Source organism: Ailuropoda melanoleuca, chromosome 1 (genome assembly GCF_002007445.2).
Source record: "Ailuropoda melanoleuca isolate Jingjing chromosome 1, ASM200744v2, whole genome shotgun sequence".
Classification (NCBI taxonomy): domain Eukaryota; kingdom Metazoa; phylum Chordata; class Mammalia; order Carnivora; family Ursidae; genus Ailuropoda; species Ailuropoda melanoleuca.
Genome location: NC_048218.1, coordinates 177,640,190 through 177,662,137, shown reverse-complemented (window position 1 = coordinate 177,662,137; position 21,948 = coordinate 177,640,190). Strand labels below are relative to the sequence as shown.

Genomic DNA, 21,948 nt, shown 5'->3' with positions numbered 1-21,948 from the left:
AGACCTCTTAAAAAGTAAAGGAATAAAAGTAATAAGGAAAAAACAGTCATTTTCTCTTCAAGAAAAGAATTACCTAATTTTTTAGCCCACAAAAGTCTTCTAAATAATGACCAAGGTATAAACTACATTCTGGTGTTTTCTTTATTTTTATAGATCAAAAGATCACGTAGGATGAGATAACCACTGATTATTTAAGATAATAAGATATTCTCAGGTTGTCACTGACCTAGTTAGTGACACACACCTTCTCCAACTCTACAAAAGAATACTTTTCCCCCAAAAGAGAGGTGGGAAATAAAGAGTTGATGCTTGTGGGTTTTATTTCCACATATATTAAAGGGTTACTATTCAAATCTATACATCACTGAAATGAAGCTTCCATTTTAATAGAAGAATCAGCTCAATAAACATACTTGAAGTTAGAGAATAATAATAAAAGGCTATACTGACTGACTACAACAGGACCAGAAGTATTTAATTATCATGTTTGAGACATAACTTTCTATACAAATGATAAGATATTTTTAAAAATAAATGTTATAAATGATGGAAAAGCAGTTTCAATGGATGCACACATGATTCTGGTATATGGCAATCAAGTTAGTCAATCATAAGATAAAGTTATCATGAAACAGAGTTAATAGGGTATAGGCTTAGGGTATGGCAGATGGAAGGTGTAACATATGAAAAGAAGTTAAGCACGTTTTTTGAATTCTGATTTTCTGGGTGGTTCCCCTTGTCATATAATGAACTATTACATTTCATTTCTGAATAACCGAGGAGATTAAAGCATTCATCTGTAGCTCATGAATTACTCTGAAAGCTATTCAGAATTTAAATGTTATAGGTGGTCTCTCATTTTTCTTTGTCTAATAAATGAGTTTATGAATAAACACATGAGTTCATATATTCCAAAGAGCAGACCATTCATGTTCTCCAATTCATTCATTCATTCAATAGATGTTTACCGGTCTACAAAGGGTCAGGCTTTATGCTAAATGGCAGCCTAAATAAGACTTACATATTCAACGCCTCTGTGGAATTTATAAATCAATATGAAAATAGGCATACAAAAAGGCATTCGTTTGTTATATGTAACTAAATAAATGAAATGAGCTGTGGAAAAGAACAAGAAAACAGAGGAGTGGGGAGTTCCTTCAGGTAGGGAGGCCAGCAAAAGCCCCCAGAGAAGGCATCACCTAAACTAACATCTAAAGTAAACAGGGCAGGCAAGGCATGATGAGAAACATTCCAAACAGTGGAAACAGCAAGTGCAAAGGCCCTGAGTCAGGAAGGGTTTCAAGAACTGACAGAAAGCCACTGATGACAGGTAGAGTAAGCAAGGAATACAGTGGTAAGAGATGATTTAAGGCTAGGCAGGAGGCCCTCTCCAAGCCAAGGAAAGAAGCTTCTGTTTTATTCCAAGTACATGTAAAGGTTTTAACATTGAGGAGTGACATCATTTGATTTACATTTTTTAGTAGAGCACCATAACCATGCTCTACAGAAAATAAATTCAATTTCTGGTGGAGATTCTTAGCTGTGTGGGTGCAATGAGACCTGTCCGTCTAATGAAGCCTACACAGTCTTCCTCAGAATAATACTGTTAAATGCATAAAATAAAATACACAGAATTACAAAGGAAACTAATTATGTTGAAATTCAGTTCTATCATGAATCGTTAGAGGCAAAGGACCCAAGGTTAAGGACTCCTGTTAGTGGACAGGAGTGAAAGTAAAGAGTTAGAAGGCTATCGCAGTAGAGATGGACAGGACAGATGACTTCAAGAAAAAGCTGGTATTTCTGGGTTGTTTGCCTATTAAGTAAGGTCCAAATTTCTGAGCATGGATAAAATGTGTTTGTGTGAGGGTGCGTGTATGTATGTGTGTGTTTGGTTCTCTTTAATCAGCCAAACTTCTATGAACTATGAATTTGTTTATTTTAAAGAGGGACATTTTTTGTCAAATGGGACCCAAAAGCTGAAATCAGAGAAGTTTTGTAATAGAAGTTGTTCTTATGGGCAATCCTTCACTCTGTAAGTGCTGATTGATTACACTGATCAACAATAACAAGAGCTAGCATTTATTGAGTTACGATTACTTGTTTATGTTTACCACGCTATTATGTTCCAGGCACTAAGCTGCGTTCTATATTGCAATATCTGGCTTAATTCCCATAACAATCCTTTGAGATAAGCTTTATTATTATCCCCTTTTTACAAGCAAGGGAATTAAAGCTCAGAGATAGTAAGCGACTTGTCTGATACCACACAGCTGGTAATTGTCAGTACTGGGAATGGAGCCCTGAACTAAATCCAGAAGCAGGCGTTACTGAGCATTCACTAAATGCTTAGTGCTGTGTTGGCAATAATTGGAACCCAAAAAAGTATAAGCCAGCAACCAGATCCTAATGGGCCAAGCAAACAGTTTCAAAGGACAACAAACACACATACATTAGTGGATATGGTAGACCATAAAAGTCTATGCTTACTTTTGTACTGTAAGCATTCACAGAAAAGACAGCATCGAACTGGGGGGGGCCATGTTTTAAGCAAAGTGTATGTTTTGAACTGTTTCTTTAAAAACTAGATAAGTTTTAGATAAGCTTCAAGGGGCAAAAATACATTTTGGTAACGAAGGCAATGAATCACACAAAGTATTAGGGAATAGTCAATAGAGGGACTTATTGGCAGAAATTCTGGATTTTTCAACTCCTAGCTGTAAGATTTTAGAAAGCTACCTAATCTCCTTGTTTCTCAATATTCTCACTGGTAAAATGGGTTTAACACCATCTACTTAGGAAATTACAGGAATGCGTGCTGCAAACCAAAAGCAGCCTCCCGTACCATTTTCACAGATCTACTAAACAGCATGGAAACTGTGGGTCTTAACTTTGCAAAAAGTCAGTGACCACACATAATGTTGCTGTCATTTGTTTCTCTTTCCCACATAGCTCCAGCGAAAATGTCTGAGATGTATTATATGATTCTTCGTTGTATGTTCATTTGGGATTTATTTCACACATCTACGAAATGCTGTAGGCAGACCCAACACAAAGCACCCCTTCCTCCCAGCCACTCTCTTCTCAGTATCCAGCTCTATCACCCCAGCTTCTGAATGATGATGATAATGGCTAATAATGGCTTAATGTGTTATTCCCTCCATAAAGCACTTATATTTAATAATAGCCCCCAATGTCCCATAGCTAGAAATTGAAAAATAAAACAGTTTCAGGTCTTATGGAGATAATGAAGAGGAAAGCAGAAATTCTGGGGCAGAAGGGCTTGGGTCTTCTTTAAGTCACACTGTTAAGGAACTGCTGCCATTCTGAGGAGACTGTACTAAGAAGCCCGGTCCTAAAACCGGAAAGACCTCAGTTAAGAACCTTGTGATGTTGCTGTCAAATAACCAATTTGGAAATGGGTATTTCAACACTATAAAAAAAGGCTTTGATCTTTGAGAATTTCTTAATAAAGAGATCTAAAATTAAAATGGCAAAACAGAGATATCTATTAAATCTGAACAGTGGGTACATGGATTCTGCTAAATTAGTTTCTGTCCTTCTGATATATTTTCAGGATTTCTTCACCTGAACGCAACAAATCTTAAAAGGTGAAAAACAAAGAAGTTATTATGACAATGGACACAGAAGCTGTTCAGCAGATAATTCTAATATTGATGTCTGTCTTGCTTTGTACCACACTAACTAATCTTCTTGCAATTAAGTATAACAGTTTAGATAAAACACATCTGGATGCAACAAAATACTTTATCCCAAATTCTTATGAATTCAAGACGAGGTCAAGATAAGGCTTTGGGGGCTTTTCCTAAAACCAAGATTATAGCAGAGCATCACTAATTGACCATTTTTTTTAATCCAAAAAAATAGCTAATGAAACTATGTTGATACACTTTGCCAAAACTTGATATAAAAAAATAAAGCACACATAAGTTACATGATATCATGTAAACTGGACATTTCAAGAAACTTAATAATGCTAATTTATATCTGCTCTACAATTTATAGCCTTCAGAGAACTTTCCAACTACATTAGTTCAGTTCACAGTAGAAACTATAACTTGCATACTCTGTAGGGAAATGATACAGGTGTTAATTCAGCATGAGTCTTAACACACCATCTGAAAAAGCTAGGCTTTGGCATATTTTTAGTTAAAGAAGGCTCTCTTAAGAGTCTTGAGCTAACTTGTTGAAACTGTTTAATATGCTTGTTGTATAAATGATAGTTGAATATATGATTGTGAAATATAATCAATTTAGTTATACTTTTCTATGGAGTTTAACTGACAGATTAACAGCAGCTCCATGCTTCCACGTTTGAACATGCATACCTAAATCTGAAAACAGATGATTAAAGAACATGAGGTAGCAAAGGCTACCCAAGAATGCCACCTGATTATTGCACAGATTAAACTCTGAGGCAAAAGCACTATACTTAAAATAAATGATAGGAGGCAATTTCTAAACAACTTTTCAAAAAGGTGCAAGCATTTTTTTTTTCTCTTTACAAACACACAGCCCAACAGCCTGGACTTTTGTGATACAGACCTCTATCACCACCCCCAATCCTGACGACCCCTGCAGGCAACCAACAACTGCTGTATCTGTGGAATGTGCTCTTTGAACTGTACAAAAGCCCTCAGCCTTTCCTGCATTCTGCAAACAACAACTGCCAAGTGCAATTATTTCTCTGATTTAACATAATACAAGTGTTACTTCTCCCTCTGCCTTAACTTCCCTAGTGCCGGCATGATCTACAATGTCCACATTTATAAATGCACAAAAAAGGGAATCATTTTTCCTAATCAAAATTAAATTTGTTTTAGAAGTATAATAGTTCAACTGAACATAATATAAAATTCAACAGGCACCATATTCCCTTTTGTGTATATGTTTTAAGAATTCTATTTCTATAGACGGATTCGAGGATTGAATGGGATTAGTCCTTTTAATTATATGACTAGGATCTTCAGCTTGAAATCTTTCTTACAAAAAAAGACAAACACAATAGTTGTTTATATTCAATTCATTTACCAAAAAAACTCATTAGAGCTAATAAGAATATGTCCTTCCAAATGTGAATATCTTTTGATATTCAAAAGAAAATGAAAAGTAAAAGGCAAAATAAGTCCTAAGATAGAGTTGCATAGATATTTAAACTCACCTGCTAGTTAAATGCCAGAATTGAGCATTCTTCTAGCCTAGATCCAACATAAACTGCTTTTCTTCACTGAGAATGTCCTTGACATTATGCATACCATAGTATTTTTCTTTCTCAAAAAGATATTAAACCCAGTAGTGAAGAGTTAGTTCTAATTTTCATGTACATTAATGTTTCCAACTGTTGGTATCTATAAATGAATTATCAGCAGCATTACTCTATGTGAAAATATTTGAAATTTTGTCCCTAAAAGAGATAAGACACCACCATTTATTTTATACACACACAGAAGAAATAATTATCAAGTAGAAAAGATAAGGTATATCTTTGTTCAAAAGAAGCTAACAATCAAGTTGCGGGAAACAAGACACAAACGCATAAAGCAATTAAAACATAAGGAGAATATATATGACATATATTTGCCACCTTTAATGAAAACGAATTTATTCATTTCATGGCCTATTTCACCAAAGTTTAGCCTCATACCTTTTTTTTTGAGAACCAGAGGTATCTTAGGGTGTTACAAAGCAAGGCAGAACCTAACTGGCTTAGAAGTCGAACCATCCTACAGATATGGTTTCCTTTTCTCTTCCTGCAAATCTGTATCTTCCATGTCAGTTGAGTCATTTCTTCTCACTGATGCCATAAAAGCCTTTCTTACTAATTTGGCCATAGAGTATTTTATTTTTTTTATTAACTATGTATTTAATAAGTATTTATTAAATAATGACAGTGTCTAGCAAAAGATAGTTAAAGACTTACGCTTTCAAGTCAGAGAAGGTTCAAATCCTGGTTCTGTCACTTAGTAACTGAACAAGGTCCTTAACTTTGCTAAGTCTCAGGTACCGCTGCAAAATACACACAGGTGACATCAAGGAAGCTGCCATCTACAACTGTGAAGGCTCATAGCCTCCAAGGAGCTGTGTTTGCACTGGGTTTTAAAAACAGCAGGAGTTCATCTACCACATAAGCAGAGAAGCACTTTCCAAAGAGACCAGAACATGCAGAGAAGCATGGAACGCAAGATATCTTTGGGACTCACTACACAGAGAGGAGTTCTGAAATATTTTGTAGAAGGTTAGGCTAGAGGGGGCTTATATGCATGTTATACTTCCATGCTTGATTTTATGTATATTAATTTACTAGGATAAAGTCTATGAAAAAGGAAACATGATTACCAAGTTTGAAATCTCAGGATCATACTGATCTTTTACTCCATGCGTCCATTACTGAGTCCCACAGAAGGAGCAACATGTACAAAAAGCCACATGGCACAAAAAAAACTTGAAGCCATCAATTAATAAAATAGGCCAGAGTAAGTGAAGTAAGAAAGAAGAGTCAGAAATATGCTGAGTAGAGAAAGATGATGCTAGCAGGGCAGGCATGGTCCAATTCTTGCAAGGACTTATACTCTGAAGGGTTAGTTTGCATTTTACCCTAAATTCAAGGAAAAACAAATGTAAGATTTTAGTAAGAATACAGAAATCATCTAATCTTTATTTTTAAAGTTAAGTCTTGCTACCTAGTGAGTTAAGGGAAGAAAGGACATAGAGAATTGAGAACAGTCATGGCAGTTGTCGAAGTAAAAGTTTTAGACTAGGGTAGTATCAGTGGGATGTGCAGAAAGAAAGAAATTTGCAATCAAATCTGGAGGTTATTTAGCCTTAACAGACCTAGGAAAGTGAAGATGAGAAGGAAGGAGATGTCCAGGTGACCCAGTATTGGTGATCCAATATTTCTGACACAGGCAACTGACTGTATAAGAGTGCTTGCTATTCACTAAGATAGAAAATATCATAAGAGCATACTTTTAATAGGTGAGACAGGAGCTGACAATGAGATTAATTTTATTATTATTTTAATTCTAGTTAACATGGAGTGTAGTATTGGTTTCAGGAGGAGAATGTATGATTCATCCCTTACAATGAGCTTATTTTAGATAGATTCCTATAGGACATGTAAGTAGAGATATCAAGAAGGTACTTAGAAATGCAGATCTCAAACTCAGAGGAGAATTACAAGCTAGAAATACAAAAGTGGGAGTCCCAACACTAAACTCCAAGCTTTGGGAATAAGTGAGCTCATCTAGAATAATGTACATACAGAGTGAGCAGATAAAGACAGAACACAGGAAAAAGCCTAAATTTAAGTGGTGGGTAAAGAAAGGACTCACAAAGAAGACTTAGCAAGAGGAATAAGTGAGAGAACATGACATCAGAACAGGAGATGATATGGGAGGAAGCAGTCAACAGTGTTAAATATTTCAAGGAAGGTAAGTGATTAAAACAGTCCTATAGATTTATCAACAATATCATTCAAGGACTTCTAGTTAAGCCTATCAATCTAAACATATACAATTATACCCATAATACTATATAATGTCAATACAAGAGTAAACATTTATGAACCCATGACAAAGATCATAGGAGAAGAGGTGGAATTCACTACAACATGCCAACACATCTTTGTATGTACTACATGTCTAGCACAGATCCTCAATGAAAGGTGGTCAAGGAATCAATTAGTACTTTATTCAATCATTCAATCCCCATCTTGTAGATGAGGAAATTGGTCCAGGAGTAAAAAAAAAAAAAAAAAATGTTGAAGGGAAATTACACAGAAGTCATACTCTAGAAAAAATTCTCAACACTGATGACATCGTTCCTGTCTCCCTCAGAGTAGACTTACACTAGCAATGTTTATATTTCTATATTTTTGAAAAGCTAAACAAGAACCCAACATAATACATGATAGTTTTTGATTTGCACTTTTTTTTTACTCAAAGGAACTATTTTTGGCTCACTTAAAAAAGATCATTTTCCTCAAGCATAGCCTTCAAGGATGTTAACTGCTCAGCCATTATAATTCATATTCATTTCAACCTAGCCTTCCAAAGACTATGCACCTCAAGGTAGAAGGCTAACAGTCACTTAGTAGAGCAGGATGAAGAGACAATGTCCTTTTCTGAAAAAGAACATTAAAATCAATCCACTCTCCAAATATTTATGAAATGAGAATTGTATACCAGAACCACTCTGGGCACTGGGGACACAGGGTTGAAGAAGGCATATAGGAGTTTATATAATACTGCATGGAAATATTGAGAGTGGGAAATGCCTTAGACACTGATTCTTAAAATTGAGTGGAGAACAAAAATTACTCTTTTCAGGTATTTGCATTTAAAAAGCATATACATTAGCATTCAACTCTACAATGAAACTACTGAGAAATTATATTTCTTAAAGCACCTCAATTCATGATCTATGTAGATATAAATTCAAATATAACTAGATTTGAAACAAGAAAAACTGATAAATTCAAATTCAGATCACTTTAACCACAAGAAAATATTCATAAAAACAGGAATGCAATAGAAATATTATTTTAAAACCACTCAACAAAACCAAAATTGTCTTTTGCACTAGCCCACTAGTAAGTAGTTAAGTGTAAAAGATTTTGAAAAATTAAGAAACTGACAAAAATTGAGTTCTTAGATAAAATTTACCTGTACAATTTTATTCTGAAAAATAAACACGGGATTTCTTAAAGTTTGGTTTGTTAATTCAAAACACATTTGTTAGTGAAAACAGTGTTGACGTCCATGATGAACAAGAGGGATGAATAGTGACTAAAAGAGACTCTGTATAGCAATACGCATTTCTCATTTAAAGAGAGAAACTAGGGGTTGACTAGATCAAGACTAATTAAGGATCATGGAAAAAAATTGCCGTGACAGGAATGAAAAGTATATATATAAAAAAAGTAATCACAACAAACAAACTAATTAGGTTCCTTTCTTTGAGACAAACATTGACCCACCTCACTGATAGTATCAAATTCAAAAATCTAAATTAAGGGTCTTGCTTTGGTCATTCTACCAACATTGACTCTCTCTGTTCTTGCAACTAATAGAAAATATAAATATCTTAGTATAATCCCTTAAAAACTATCAAAATACATGCTATTTTCATAAATCTCAATGGGAAAAATAAAGCAAATTTGGGCTCCACATCACCATTTTGCTCAGGATCAAATCTTCAGTAAGAATGTCATAAATGTGTAAATCTAGTAATCAAATCATATAAACTTTTCAACTTTATATAAACTTCCCAAACTATCTCAGTATATATGCTGCTGGGTAATCAAAAATCAAGATCAAATGGATGCAATGATTCCAGTATGCAGGAAAAATAGAACTCTAGTAAAGAAAGAAATTTCAAAGCTTGAAAGAAGCTACCTTTAAGTGGCTGGTGGGAGAATTTACATGAATTGCATGGACGTTCGAATGAGCATTTTATAGGAATATAATCATGAGTAATTTAACAGTGAAAACAGTAATGGAAGCTTTATTTAATCTATACGCCAGGTGCTATGCAGCATGTTTCATCTCTCCCCACTGATATTTCCCCAAATCCTAGGATATTAAGTTTTACATAATGCCTTTTGAATAAGCAACATTTATTCTCTGTATTTGATGAGTATGATTCATAATAAAACTAAAATTATCACTTCATAGTATAACCCCATTAGAGAGAAATATAGCAGCCTTTTGAAAAAATAAATATATGGCATTATAAAACTCACACATGCTACTTCAAGTTATAACCTTAGCAAAACTCTCAAAGTGCATAAAGAGATATATACAGATATATTCACTACAGTATTGTCTGAAATGGTAAAAAATGAAAAACAATCAAATTGTTCATCTACCAAGGAAAGGATTTTAAAGCAAGCACGCTTATTCAAATCATGGAATGTTGTAAAGCAGTTAAAACTAATTAATAATTACCCACCCAAATGGCAAAAATGGAAAAAGAAAACCTCAGTGTTGACAAGACATGGAGCAACTTGAACTCCCATACAATGATGGTGAGAAGGTAAATTGGGACAAGTACTTCAGAAGACCACTTACAGTGTCTGCTAATGGCAACACTATGATACAGATAACCTACGATACAGACACTATATTGACATGATGTAGCTATCCTATCATACAAAAATTCTACTCCTGGCTATAGAGATGCACATAATACATCAAGGATGTGTACACAAATCTTCAGAGTAGTATTATGCCTAATAGTTAAAAACCAGAAAACAACCTGAATGCCCCAAAATAAAATGGAAATAAACAACGGCATATTCATGTAATGGAATACTAGGTAGCATTTAGGATAGATACTTAGCTGCATACAATTAACATGGAGGAAGCTCGTAAACCTAGTATGAAAAACAGAAGCCAGACACAAAAGACTATATACTAAATTATTCCATTTATATAAAGTTCAAAAACAGACAAAACTCATCTATGTTGTGCGAGGTCAGGATAAGGTTTCCCTGGTGGAGGATGGAAAGGCTCTTTACAGTGCTGGTAACGTGCTACTTCTTGAGCTGAGTAATCATTACACAGATGCATTCATTCTGTGAAAACTCATCAAGATATAATTTATGACTTTTGCAGTTTTCATTGTACAAATGCAAAAACCATAAATGTTCTCTCTATATATATATCATATATGATATACATATATGTCAATAAAAGCTTACTTTAAAAAACTAAAAATCAGACCTGTGTATATCAACATGGGTAGACCTCCTAACATATAATTTTGAAAGAAAAAAATTTTCAGAAGGGCAGCCTTGATACAATGCCAGCTGCATAAATTTTAAAATCACAAAAAGACCAAGTGTGGGGCATCTGGGTGGCTCAGTTGTTTAAGTGGCTGACTCTTGATTTCAGCTCAGGTCATGATCTCAGAGTTGTGACATGGAGCCCCACGTCCAGCTCTGCATTCAGTGTGGAATCTGCTTGAGATTCTCTCTCTCCCCGTCCCTCTCCACACCTCTCTCTCTCAAAATTAAAAAAACAACAACAACAACAAAAAAAAACCTTAAAAATAAAAAAGAAAACAAAAGTGTAAGAATATAGATAAACACCAACTTCAGTGTAGTAAATATCTTGAGAGAGAGAAAAAGGAACAGGATGAATGCACATAGCTTTTACTCTATTTGTGGTATTGTATTTCTTAAAAAAGAATGAAATGGAAAGAAATATAACAAGATATTAACATGTCAAATTTGGATATTCGGGAGCCTATTGTGTTATTTTCTGAATGTTTACAACATTTTAAAATAAAAATCTTAAAGAAAGCTATCACTTTGGATTCTGGAGTAAAGGAATACTTAAAATATGTTTCAGTGAAAAACAGTCTTAACACATTTGCCCGGATCAGCAGATTAACAAATGTTTTCATATTGCTTAAGTTATCTGAGATGGCTGATGGGTGTTTACTTGAGGTAAAGGTATCAAGTCTTAGGAAATGTAATGCCTTTTGGACAAACCTAAAATACGGCCCATGTATACAAAAAATGATATACTCTGGTTTGCCAAAAGAGAATTTGGGTCCTTTAAGCTGTACAATAATAAAATCATTAAACATTTAAGAAAGTCCAGCAGAAATGACCTTTAGATCTTATCTGTGGAGAAAATATGCCTTCAAACTATTCTTTGATATGTGATCCAAGACCACTTTGTTGCTCCTTTATGTTGTTCCACAGGGCTATAATCAAAATGGGGCACATAAGTAATAGTGGTTGCAACGGTAGAATTGTCAACTCTACAAAACTAGATCATGGCTGGATGCACTAAAAGAAGTTATTCATCCCAGGAATACTGAGGCCCTTGTCCCAGATATAATTTTGCATCATTAACTTGGAAGTGGATTCAATGGGTAACTAACTGGTCTTTCAAATGGATTTGGAGGCTACCATCCACTTTGGGTTTAATTAGAAGTTTTGCCTTCACCATTTTGTCTTTAAAATATGAAGAGGTATAGGAAAAACAAGTTTTAACTAGTTTTTTGCTTTTTTGAAAATAATAATCACTTCAAAACAACATGTCAGGCTTCCATGCTAAATACTTAGCCTGATGGATTTCACTCTTGCGTCTTTAAGCATTCTGTTCTTTGTTACAACCCTTCTTTCAGTGTCTGAGAGCCACTAATTAGTTAAGATTTAAGGTAGTTATTCAGAAGTCACAAGACACAAATTCAGGTAAGATATTCAGGCAAGATATATGAGCTACTTTCTTAAGATATTAACAGTTGCTTTTACTAAAAAGTCTACATTACTGTAAGAGAACATGGAGAGTTAACACTTTCTTTTGTTGAATTTCTACGCTACGAAGATTCAGATCAGCTATGGAGACAGCTGTACAAAGCTACCCCAAGAAACTGGTGCCTTGCTATTTAGTGAAAACTAAATCATAGCAAATGTCAATTTTTCAGAAAGACTCAACTCCCACCTTGCATTTTTTGTCCTGTTAGAACTGACACGTCTCTTTTCAGACATTCAGTAAGTTTTGTTTTCCACATTCCCATACATCTCAAACTGACCAATGCACATCTTTTTGCACTCCAATCAAGATGTACTAATACATCATTCTCTGAATTACACACTGAATGAGATTAAAAAAAGAATTCTTCTGTTGTCTGCTGGGAATTTATAAAGGAAACATACTTTTTAGATCTTTTAAAACTTTATAAACATTCTAGTTAGATTAATATAAAGTTATGGAAATACTAGGGAACAAAGAAATAATAAGTTTTTAAATATTTCCATGTGGTGACAGAATTCATATTTCCTAAATTCCAGAACTATATCCTTTCCAGAAGAATTCTCTGCTTCAGAACTTAAGTGAAATAAATGACTACATATTGCACAGTGCTGTATATAGAGATAGAGATATATAGATGGATATATAGAGAGAACCAGAAAGAGAAACACAGAGACAAATACACATATATGTATATAAACACATACATACATATAAACATACATACACATTTATTTATACACCCACTTCTACATATAGAGAAAATAAGCAAGGGAGAGACCACTACCATTAATTAAGTACCTGCTATGTGCCAGGTATTTTTTTGTGTTTGGTGATTTAATCTTCGTCTAACCCTATAAAGAAATTACTTTTTTTCTCACACACCACACTTACCCAAGATCCATATAAAAAAATTACATGGCAGAGCAAACATTTGAACCCAGGTCTGTGAAATGCAAAAATGGGACTCTTTCCTACATGGTATGCTTAAAATAAGTTTTAGATTTTAAGTATTGCTTCATGTCTCTTTAACATTAAAAAAAATCATTCTGGCACTATCAAGAAACATAGCTGGTTTCTGAAACAAAATCTGATTTTATTCCCAAAATTTCAATATGGCAAAGGAAAAGTTGCTACAAAGATAATTCTTAGTTGAATATGTTCGAAATGTAATTCCTTGGTAATCTGGGTTTTGGCCAAGACAAATCAAAATCATAGATACATTACAAATGCCAAGTTTTCAGAGAAACAAAAAAAATGCAATAGCAACAGATGCATTCTCCCTAGACATTTGTGTTGAGACTAGCTATATCCAGCATCTGAAGAAAAGGGGGATTTTTCTATTTCATTTTTATGAATAATAAATTCCTGGTTTCTGTTAATGTCAACCAGTTAAATAAGATTATAGTCACTCCTTGGAAAATAAAACAATAGAATATATTGAGAGAGAAAGGAGAAAGTAGAAAGGAAAAAGAGGAAGATGAGAAGAAAGGAGAAAGGAAAAAAAAATTAAAAAGGGACTAGGAAGAAGTCCGTATCTGGTATTTTTAAACTGAATCTGTATTTGAAAATTTGTATTCAAAAAAGGGATACAAAGAGCATCTGTGTTTTCCATTTCTTTTACAACATACTAATGTTAAAATTAACAAATTAAAGTCCCACTTAAGTAAAAAAGCATTTCTGAGGATGATAGACCACTACATAAAATGTATTAAAATTTAAGGAAAGAAGTTATGAACAACTCAATAAAGAAGAGTATTTCATTATTACAGAATGAGATTGGGTTATATTATTGAAAAAAATATCTATTTTTAAAATCAAAACTGAAATGTCTATCTTAAAGACAGGTTTATGTTACATAAATAAATTGTCATAAAAAATTACTAAATATATTCAAGTAGAGAGAACTCCCTTTATGGACATTAGCACTTTCCCCAAATAAAACATACTGCTTTGTGAGGTCACAAAATATTGACTTTAAATTATATCTTTTTAACTTTGAATATTCAGTGTAGATAGATCAAATCTGAAATTATCTCACTTTTTCTCAGAATTCTAATTAACAGAATCATTGAGATTGCTTTTTAATTTTTTAAAATTATATTAGACTTGCAAGAATTATCTAAAAGATTTTATTTTTTAGAGCTGTTTTATATTTACAGTGAAACAGAGCAGAAAGTGCAGACAGGTCCCGTATATATTCTCTGCCCTATCTCCAGAATACATAAAGTTTCTGCTATTATTAACATCTTGCATTAGTGTGGTACATTTTCTACAACCGGTGAACTTTTTAAAACACTGTTATTAACTAAGGTACAGAGTTCACATTAGGGTTCACTGTTAGTGTTGTACAGCTCTTTGGGTTTTGACACATACATAATTTCATGTATCTACCCTTATATTACTATACAGAAAAGTTTCACTACTCTAAAGATCCATCTATTTGAAAAAACAAAAATAAAAATAAAATCCACCTATTCATCAGTCCCTCCTCTCAACCCTGGAAACCACTGATTTTTTCAGTCTTCATAGTTTTGCCTTTTCCAGAATGCCATATAGTGGGAATTATACAGTATGTAGCCTTTTCAGATGGCTTCATTCATTCAGTAACCTTCATTTATGTTTCCTCTGTGTCTTTTTGTGGCTTAATAGGTTATTTCTCTTTATCACTGAATAGTCCATTGAATGTATGTATCAGAGCTAGTTTATTCATCCATCAACTGATTGCTTCCAAATATGGGCAACTAGGAATAAAGCTTCTATAAACATTCTTTTGCAAATTTTTATGTGGACATAAGTTTTCAACTCATTTGGGTAATTACCAAGTAATGCAATAGCTAGATTACCTGGTAAGTACTGTATGCATTTTAGCTTCATAATAAAAGCCAAACTTTTCCAAAGTGTCCATATCACTTTGCATTCATATCACTTTGCATTCCTACCAACAATGAATCAGAGTCCTTGTTGCTCTACATCCTTGACAGCATTTGGTATTGTCAACGTTTTGGATTTTAGCCATTCTAATAGGTATGTAGTGGTATCTCACTGTTTTCATTTTCAATTCCTTAATGAAATAAATGTTGAGCATATATTCATATCCTTATTTCCATCTTTATATCTTCTTTCATTAACTCTATTTAAAGCTCTTTTCACTTTTTAACTAATTACGTGCTTTTTTATTGTCGAGTTCTCTGTACGTTTTAGCTACAAGTCCTTTTATCAGACAGGTTTTTTATAAATATATTCTTCCAGTCTGTGATTTGTCTTTTCCTTCTCTTAGCTGTGTTTTCCTCAGAATGTTAAGTTTTTCATTTTAATGAAGTCCAATTTTTCAATTTTTTCTTTCATGAATTATACTTTTGCCATTTTATTTAAAAAATCATCTCCAAACCCAAGAAAACCCACTTAGATTTTCTTCTGTTATCTTCCAGCAGTTTTATAATATTACATTTTACAGTTAGCTCTATGACCCACTCTGAATTTATTTTTGTGAAAGGTATAAAGTTTGAGTCTAGACTTTTTTGCATATGAATGTCCAGTTGTTCCAGTGCCACTTTTGAAAAGACTGTCCCTTCTCCATTGAATTGCCTTTGTACCTCTGTCAAACATCAGTTGATTATACTTGTGAGGTCTATTACTAGACTCTCTTTTATGTTCCAGTGATCTGCCTATTCTTTCACCAATATCATACTGTCCTGATTACCATAGCTTTATACAAAGTCTTGAAGTCAGGGAGTGTAGTCCTCTAATTTGCTCTTCTTCAATATTACATTGGCTATTTTGGGTCTTCGGTCATTTCACATAAACTTAATCAGTTTATCAATACTCACAAAATAACATGTTGGGATTTTATAGAGGTTGTATTGAATATATAGATCAGGAAAGGAAGACATGACATTATAATCATATATTGTGTATGTTTTTCCAGGGACATGGAATATCTCCCCATTTATTTAGATCTTTGATTTTCTTTAATCAGAATTTTGTACTTTTCCTAATTTTCCTAATAATTAGATTTATACCTGTATTTCAGGTTTGTTGGTGCTAATATAATGGTACTGTATTTTTAATTTCAAATCCCAGTTGTTCATTGCTGGTACTTAGAAAGTAACTGACTTGTATATTAATCTTGTTTTCTGCAACTTTGTTAAAATCATTTATTGGTTACAGTTTTTCTTTGGTTGATTCTTTGAGATTTTTTACATAGACAATCATGTTATCTGCAAATAGACAGTTGTATTTCTTCCTTCCCAATCTGTATGCCTTTTATTTCCTTTTCTTACCTTACTACCTTAGCTAGGATTTCCCATATGATATTAAATAGGAATGGTAAGGACATCCTTGCCTTGTACCTGATCTCAGCAGAAACACACCTAGCTTTTCATTAATGGCTTTCCATAGCATAAATATCCATGCAACCACCAGCCTAGTGAAAAAATAAAATGTAGCTGACACACTAGAAGCTCCTGGAAACTCCACCCCAATTTCTATCACCTACCTAGAATTTAACTAATATCTTTAATTTTGTTATAATCACTTCTTGCATTCTAAACACTGTAGTCTAGTTTTGGAACTTTATAAAGAAGAAATCACACATACATATTTAGGTTTTTTTACTCAACATTAGGTTTATGGGATTCAACTGTGTTACTATTGCTATACTTTATCCATTTTTATTGCTGTAGAGCAGAGGATCAGCAAAAATTTTCTGGAAACAATAATATTTTCCAATCCTTCATCAACCTCAGACTTGTAAATAAGAATTCACTACTTGCTCATCAAACTTAAGTAACTTTTTAAAAGTTCTGTCATACTTTTCAATAACAAATATTAAAGTTATAAATGAGGAGACAATTGTTTCATGTCAGTGAAAGGAATAATAATGTTTGTGTGTTTCTCCAAGGCATCTCTATTGAGTCCAATGACAGAAAAATTTAGAACTAAATATCTAAGACCATAACCAAAATGTTTCTTTTTTTTTATACACGGTTTCTGCTAAGTTAAAAAATCCTAACTCACAATTACAGACTGTTGGGAATGGACAGTGTTTCAAGACTCTATCGGATGTTCTAAACAAAAGAGTAAATGTGAACCTAGAAATTATGAAGATTTCTTACTGCAGACTACTTTGATAACTTTGTCAGATGCTGTATCAATAAGAATATCACATTCAAAACCTATAAAAATCAATGTTTCAATTTTTAAGATAATTGGGGTGTGCAAATGTATAACTTGGTTGTAGTCAACTCTAGTAAGTACTGATTTTCATGGTTCAGACTTTTAAAAATCAAAACAATACTCTTTCACTGATTCTTTCACTGAAGAATGAAAAGGGTTATTGACTGTTAAGCAAAAGTCAAATTTCTGGCAGTTAAGCCATTATATCACATATCAAGTGCCTTATCATGAGGATGATGCACTAAATAACTTTTCAGATAAAAGTCGTGATTGCCAAGAAATGTCTTCCAAATAATTTTCCTAAAACAAGTATCACCTTTATCATTCTTTCTACCAATTTCTAAACAGCAACTGAATTCTGCCTTTCTATATAATCACAAAAACACATCTTTTAAGTTCATCCTAACAAGATAGGGAATCAGTCTTTCCAGTACACTGAGCTGACAAAATTTATATATTTTTGTAGTGGATTATGGATAAAAATTCATTCCAATTCAGTTTCACTATGCAAAGTGAAAAAAAGGACTTAATGTCTCTCTTACTGGAAGGTAGATTTAAATAGATATATTAAGATAGTCTTATTCTCAGATATAAAGAAATAGAAAAGAAAAAGAAAGAACTAAAGTTTAGAGCAAAAAGGGATTATGATGGCACAACTGCAGATATTAAATCAAAGGAAGTTACCTTCTTTTTATCAGAATACTCTCAAAATTCTTAACAGTTCTCTGCCGGAAGATAAAACTAAAAATAATCTATTTTGCATTAAATATTATTATTGCAAATCATTACCTTATGTTACTACTTAGAAAATGTTAACACAAATAGGAATTTTAAGTTACCAACCAAAACACCTATATATTTTGTACAGAAAAAAATCCAAATATTTTTATCACATATTTTTCAGCTAATACCTGAATAGCCACAAAAACTGAGGGATGGAAAATACAGAGTACAGATGACTTACATTTGGAGGGTTAGACTTTAATTCTCTCTCCCAGGATTGAGGAGTCTTATTCTTTGTGCTTACAATGCTCCTTTCTCCAGGGTATTCTTCGACTTCCAGAATAGGTCAGGACAAAGCTTCAACAGACTTCTATTATTTGTTTGATCTAGGGGGAAATTATACTTTTAATCAATTATTACAAAATGCATCAAACTTTTTCTTACTGTGCTGGTGGGTGGGGGCTTCTCATTATTTTCTGTTGGATCTGATGTGAACAGAGAAAATAGGAATTGCCATTGTTGAATATTATAATAAATAAATCAAGTACTTTAAATTAATACCACTAAAAGAAACCCACATCTATCTTCTTTTTCATTTTTATGGCTAAGCAGCATAGCAAGAGAAAATTAATATTCAAAATCCAAATGACTACAAAAGCCTACTCGAATGTATTTTTAAAAGACTTTAACATAATTTTGCAAATCCATGAGTTTGAATGGACTGGCAGAGACGATTAGGTATCAAATATTTTTACTCATTCATTTTAATGTCTTAGAGCTAAAGAATTACAGGATGATTAGAAAAGTGTAAAGGAAAATCCATTTTTAAAAATTTTAATGGAATAATAAAAAAAGATGATTTCAAGAGAATGAGACAGACTAGAAACAGACAGCAGAGGATCTGTAGGCAGGGCAAGAGATCTGGAGTAAAAATTTTAAAGATGGTACAAAGGTTAGGAAACTGCTACTTAAACAAAGCATGTTGATCAAATTAAAGTATATAACATGGGTACATCGTAAATCCAATTTCATGTTAATTCTCTAGCAAATCTATAAGATGTAAAATATAACACATACTACCTTTACAAGGATACAGAAATGTGACGTACAGTTATCTGCCCTTTGGTGGCATGAACATTCATAATTTTAAGACAATTAATTGTATTCTATAAATTTTATCAAATTATAGTTTTCTAATAATGGATATTTTCTGCCTCATTAAAATGAAATATTAAGATAAATGTCTTCAACTGTACCATACCCTAGACCACACTCTCTTGCCTTATCTTAAAGTTTTCCATTAAATAATAAATGAGAACGTAGGGGAGCTTTTGGAGAAAAATTGGAAATAAAACATAGATGTTTTGGGGGAAATACATTTAAAGCCAGCTTTTGCTCAGAAATATAAAAGTATTACACTTGTGATTATTATTACAAAAAGATAAATGTGATGGGATTATAGTAAACAAAGTCAATCGATATCTATATCAGAAGAGCCAAATACAAACACCAGATATATGCAGACAGAAGAGTACCTCTTTAAGTCATCAGGATAGTCACAGATAGATACTTGTGTGATCACCTTTGTTTTTAACCACTGTAGGGGACACTTGCAATCATTTACTTGGCATACCTCAAAATTATTTCAAGGTGAAACAAAAACACAAATTAGGCTACCAAAAATTAAAGCTCTGAGGAAGAAAATACACAAGACTAGATTTTAGGATTACAGAAAAATGCTGTTTTCTTTTCAAAAGATTCAATTAATCTTGGTCTAATTTAACAGTCTTACTACTCAAATTTATAAACATGCACTTTCTGTATGAATATCTCCATATGGCTTTTCAAACATAGGTAGCCCCACTTTTGTTTCTAGAACACAGAAATGATTTTGCTGCATTTTGGATCAGTGAAGATCAATGTGCATTCCTTTAGGGAAGCCTTTTGAACTGACAAAGGATGAATGAATGATTGACATCAGTAACAAATACTTTTTGTTGTCCTGGACTGACATGTCATTTATAGCAATACCTATGCTAATTAATGCCACACATATCTACCAGATGTGTCAGAGAAATATGCCAGACCCTTCACAGAATATAGCCTGAGTGTGGCTAAAATTACATTATAGATATGGAAATGTATCCCTTTGTGATATAGAACTAATCTCTCTCTCTCTCACATACACACACGCACACGTGTGCACATACACAGAACGTACTTTCCACGGTAAAGAAAACCTCACTTAAACATACAATCAGCTATACCTTGTCTTTTCCATTGGTGAATTTTTTTTTATCAAAAAGCAAACTCTACCTTACAAAGTTCAAATACATTATAAATTTAACTCTAAAAAGGACAGGACATAATTATAAAATACAAGTTGTGGCCTTCACAAACTATACTATCATCATGACACTTTACCACATTATACTGAAATTTTGTTCTCAGAGTCTCTCAATTACACTGGTAGATGATTACCAGTGAGAACCGTGTATTAATCATCTTCATTTCTCCATTCCCTAGGACATAATTTGGTATACAGTAGGTACCAATTTTTGTGTTTTTTTTTAAATAAAGAGTTAAGTTCTATAAGGTCATCAAAATTATATACAGCATTTTTTGTCAGCAAATTCAGTATATACAAAGACAGAATTATTAATGTTGGCAACCAAAACTTTAGTCATGAAATCATATAAACTGGTAAAGAGCTCATCTTAGTGTCTGGCTAATAGCTAGCACTCAATAAACATGAACTATAATCAAGGTGAGCATTCCTCCTCGATTACCTGGGCTAGATGAGGTTCATACTTACTGTAATTATTCATGGTTATCCCTTTCCTTCTTAAAAGTATCCCAGCTTAGATGATAACTACATATTCACTGGAATATCATTAATTTATTATTCATTCATCTTTTGATTATTTCTTTTCATCAACAAATTTTTGTTTTTCTTTTTTTCCATGATGCTATTACATGAAAAAATATTTTGTTTGGATTAGAATAACAAGATTCCATTCTTTTCACATTAACGAATTCACACAGATGGTCAAAGGTTTACTAAATTCTCATGTCCTAGAAGTTAAACATTTTATAATCAGTATAGGAGTCACCTCCTAGCTGACAAATCCAAATGTGAATTCTTAATTCTTAGTTTGCTTAACTTCTCTCATTCACTCAGCTTATTTTTCATTCCTTCCTTCTTAAAACTCTCCCTTGGCTTACATGACACCCCTCTTTCTGGATTCCTCTCCTACCTCTCAGACCTTTTTTCAGTGTCTGCTAGTTACTATTCTTAAGGTACCTCCTCAATGTCGCTTTTCTCAAGACTTCACTCTGCTCCTCTTCTGTTCTTAACAGGCACTCTACTTCCAGGGTTAACCTCTACTTGTTGCTAATGGTTCCCAAATGTATATATCCAGTCCACCCCTTTCTCCTGACCCTCAGATTTAAAGCTCCTACTGAATATACAATCTCCTTCCTCCAGTTTTAACTCCCTCTAACCCATACGCCACAATACAACCTAAGTGTTTTTTACTTTCTGTTCGGTTTCTGAAATGTAAATCTGGTAATATTCTTTCTAGCCCAAGGGAATAACTAACAGTTAAGGAGGGAATGAAGAATGAAGTCCTGCAGAGTATTTACAGGCAACAGAAGACAAGGGGGGATATCCAAGCCTACTAGAATGATAGGGAATCTATTCCTGCTATCTCATTTGTAATCCAAGCATGTCTCACTTTTAAAAATTATTGCATGC

At 33.2% G+C, this 21,948-nt stretch overlaps 1 protein-coding gene across 10 annotated transcripts in view; it reads right to left on the bottom strand.

The window, feature by feature from the left end:
* The window catches only part of FOXP2 (forkhead box P2), a 552,780-nt gene that overhangs the window by 469,659 nt on the left and 61,173 nt on the right, over positions 1-21,948 (bottom strand). For 9 of the 10 annotated variants that reach the window (XM_034670891.1, XM_034670886.1, XM_019802209.2 and 6 more), the window contains one exon: positions 18,433-18,577. The exons of the other annotated variant lie outside the window; for it this stretch is intronic. The gene's annotated coding sequence lies outside the window, so the exon portion shown is untranslated. The remainder of the gene's footprint in view (positions 1-18,432; positions 18,578-21,948) is intronic. 10 annotated transcript variants of the gene reach the window in all.